At 38.2% G+C, this 4,198-nt stretch overlaps 1 protein-coding gene across 1 annotated transcript in view; it reads right to left on the reverse strand.

Moving 5' to 3' along the window:
• Positions 1-3,880, reverse strand: part of LOC140328667 (glutathione S-transferase 3-like) — an 18,530-nt gene extending 14,650 nt beyond the window's left edge. The window contains exon 1 of the mRNA XM_072408442.1: positions 3,730-3,880. The gene's annotated coding sequence lies outside the window, so the exon portion shown is untranslated. The remainder of the gene's footprint in view (positions 1-3,729) is intronic.
• Between the last annotated feature and the right edge of the window lie 318 nt (positions 3,881-4,198).

Genomic DNA, 4,198 nt, shown 5'->3' on the forward strand with positions numbered 1-4,198 from the left:
GGCATAGAAAGTGGAAGCCAAAATTTTTACAGTTCTAACAGAAAGTAGTGAAGACTTTGAATGGATCACTTGTTTCAGTGATAGTTCTGAAAGGCGAGACTTCCCCTCAATATGCAAAAATTGCCAACATTCTCTCATACTTTGGAGACATCTCCCCTTAGAAAAGCAGCAATAAGAACTAGGTTTCAATCCTTCCCTACCTTGCGAAATTAAAATTGAAAAAAAAAAAAAAACTGACTGCAGTTCACTCTAAAGCATCAAACATCTGCCAAAAGAAAAAAAACAGCTGGGGGGGTTATATACTTAGCTTTTCCTCAGCTTCCAAATGCACACAGATTTGCTGAAACTGATGTCATTAACCTTTAGGTAAGATCCTTGGGAACAGTAAGTTGCCACAAAACTGTGCTGCAGTATCTGCTTATGATATTTGATATATGTGGCATTCTATGTAATCTTAGCAAGATGTTGAGAACATTATGTACTAGCCACAGAAAGACATACATATATATATATATATATATCGTGTGTATGTATATATATATATATATATATATATATATATATATATATACACACACACACACATACACACGAGGGGATATTGTATACATTAAATAGGGGAGTACAAATTGGGGACAGATCCTTCTTCCCAGATGTTGGTTAGAGGGAATATGTCTTTAGGTCTAAAGATTGGCTTCATACTGACTGGCAGCTTTAGAAAGATGGATTTGTTTGGAATGGTGAGTGGATATTGCTATGTACAATGCAAGCTATATTATTTATACAAAGAGCAGTATGTACCTGGTGAAGACGTCTCGGAAAAACAGCAAGAGCTCTCTTATGGAAGAGAGAAGGCACAGATCGCATGACCAGAGTTTTTTTTTTCTTTCCCATAGAACTGTCATTTAGTTCTGTTGACTTAGAATCAGGTTTAGCCGGCCTGGAATGCCGCAGGCAATCCTGACTGATGGATGTGGCATAACCGCAGCCAGGTGATTCTGTCATCTGTCACAGCCAGTGGGTCATTGTGATTTTTGTAGATTTAGATCACTTACAAGGTGATTACCTTGGACTTAGTCTGTGTGTGTGTGTGTGTGTAATGCCTTTATTTACATTTCAGTATGTGTGGGAACGGAAATGGGTGGGGTACTATTGTATCTTTGTCCTAATTCCTCCGGTTGCTCTCTTATTAGGAGGGGGCTTCAGGTTATGTATAACCCATATTCTTTCTGGGGTAAAGATTTGATTTAGAAGGCCCTTAAAGCGTAAAAAAAAAAAATCATACCCAACTCATCGCATCATCCCAGTATCCTCCTTTGCTGTTTTTTTTTTCCAGCCCTTTTTGCAAGGCACAACCTCCTATAACAAAGGCCACATAGTCTGCTACATGAAGCTCACTGCTCCCCTGGCTACGCAAGCTACATGCATAAACTGGAGTCTGAATAGAATATAAGGAAAACATCTCCAAAGCTCATCACAATCTAAAACCAAACAAGTGGTCACTATGTTAGAGTTATAATAGAAATGCTTCATTAGCTTTAAGTTAAATGACTGGAGGAAATTCCCCAGTCTATCTCAGTATACAGCCTGCTTCCTACACATGTATGTAATCTAGGAGTTGGCATCCAAGGCAACCATTCCGGCCTAGTCAGCAGATGTCATGCATAAAAACAATTTTCTGCAGATTTATATAACATTTTACTTTGCTGTGTTTACTTCTGCTCCGGATTCACAGTACATATTTCCCAACACAAATTACAAAGACTTTATTGAATAGAAGGAACCAGAGAGGTGGAAAAAACAGATTTATATTTACTACATAACCTTATGAAATGTTACTGTGTTCAAATAAATTACATTTGTATTGTTTTATTACTAAATAAGCACTGAAAATAAAAAATTCAAAATTAATAGCAATTGCATGGAGGTGTGTCACTACAGTGCTTTACACCAGTGCTTGTTTTCCCATCTCCATCCCATGCACAGATTCTCATCCTTTTGTATATCATTGTGCCTTATATAATTGTATAATTTACCTACTGCACCATAATAAGTAGATTCACTTTTCAGATGCTATGACTAATTAGTACAATGCCATGATCAGCATATATAGATACACCTTTGTAATCCTAACAAGAAAATTGCTGCTAATAATCATTATTGTAGATTCTTTATATGTTGGTCAGAATGGATGGGTCATTCGGTTATGAGATGCTCCAACTTCTTTAAAGTATTGCATTTCACAGAACATCTGTTCATCAGACTTTTTACATCTTCCACTACTGTAAAAAACTCTGATGAAGTCAATTTTTCCATGATAGGAATCACTTTATTAAAGCTGCAGAAATGTACCCACTGATTACCTTATGTTTTCTGAAAAATTGTATAAAGTACCTTCCCTTTAATTTGGTTATAAGCTATGGTTTTGTGTGTTTTCCACACCTGAAATATTGTTGAATCAAGAGCAGAAAAACCCCATAGTTTTTTCAGGGAACTAAAATTACACACTATAGCAGCGGTCGCCAACCTTTCCGACCTCAAGGACCACTAAATTCATCATTTTAAACCCCACAGACCATTAATATGACATTTTTAAACAGACAAATGCATTTGTAAAATATTTTCTTCAATGGAAATGAGTGCTACAACACACAACACACAGTGAGGTGCTACTGCAAGGTGCATTGAGATGACAATTACATGGAATGCCAGCACCTAGTACTGCCATGTTGCATGTAAAAGTGTGTTATGGTAATGCACATGTAAAGCCAATCATAAAGGAGCAGAATCATTGTAGGAACTTAGGGTAATTGACCCTAATTTTTGCGATAACAAAAATGTGGATGAATTTATGAGTGTATCAGCCAATGAGACGTTTTCCTGTATAACCTGGCATCTCCTTTGTAAAGAGTTTCTCAACCAAGGTTCCTCCAGAGGTTGCTAGGGTTTCCTTGAGCAATGAGCACTTTGTGCCTCTCAGGTCAGTTAAGTCAATGGTCGCCAACCTTTTCGGACTGGTGGACCACTAAAATTACTGGACCCTGCATGCGCGAGGAGCCCAATGTCACTCAAAAGAGTAGAAACTTTCCATTTAGTCATCATGATGCCAGAACCTGCCCAGTCTGGTCTGAGCCTGCAATGAGGAAGTGGGTGGGTTGTGTCCAAAGACACAACCCGCCCACTGCCCTGAGCATGGGAACTGTAGGGGGGACGTGGTCCGTGGCTCTGGCCGTTGCACCCCACCCAGCGGGGTCCTTCCCCTGACCCAGCTCGAGGGTGCATTTTCCCCAATGACCACCATGGTAAAATATTGCAATCTTTGGATATAGTAATTCTAGCAGGGGTTCCCTGAAGATCTGAACATTATTTCAAGGGTTCTCCTATGGTTAAAACATGGAGAAAGGCGGTTCTAGAAACTAATAAATAGCGGTCATGGTTTATCATCATTTATTATTATTACAAAGCAGGGTGTGCACCAGATTAGCTATGAAGATTTGTCTGCATATAACAGTACACTTACAGCTTCACTATATTACAAATTTACTGTAAATGTTTTGCATCTTGAAAAGCAATAGACATTGAAGACAGCACAGATCCATGCAAATATACACATACATATGATATATACATACAAATCACTACTGAATTATCAATCAGGAATTACAAGTGTCCTGGTAAAGGCTTTTTTTTAACATTAGATGTATACATGCAGTATAAATCTCACTCTACCTGCAGACAATGGGACACAGCAATTCAGATGTAAATGGTCCTCTGCTCACTCACAGACTAAACATCTGCATCTTATACAAAGTATTAGCCCAGAGGGGTGGGGTCCCTCTGACCAATCCTGTTGCTCCATTGCTTGCAGATTTGCATGTTCAAGAAAAGTACAAAATTTCTTAGGATTTTAAAAGTTCTAACAAAAATAAAAGTACATTTATGGTTGGAGAGGGAGAATAAAATTAGTAATAGCTTAGTAGACCTCAACTACATTGAAAAGATTAACAAAAAAAAATGTTTTATTCTCCATAACTTCAGAAAAAAAACAGATTCAACCCTTTTATAAAGCTCAAGTCAGCAAGCACTAATGGATGTGAGGGTGATTTGGCGTGACATCTGTCACCTCATTGATCGCTAGAATTCCAATAGGCTGATCTGATTGGTTAGGCTGGTGTCCCTTACCCCCCTTCATTCACAA

Source organism: Pyxicephalus adspersus, chromosome 4 (assembly GCF_032062135.1).
Source record: "Pyxicephalus adspersus chromosome 4, UCB_Pads_2.0, whole genome shotgun sequence".
Classification (NCBI taxonomy): Eukaryota; Metazoa; Chordata; class Amphibia; order Anura; family Pyxicephalidae; genus Pyxicephalus; species Pyxicephalus adspersus.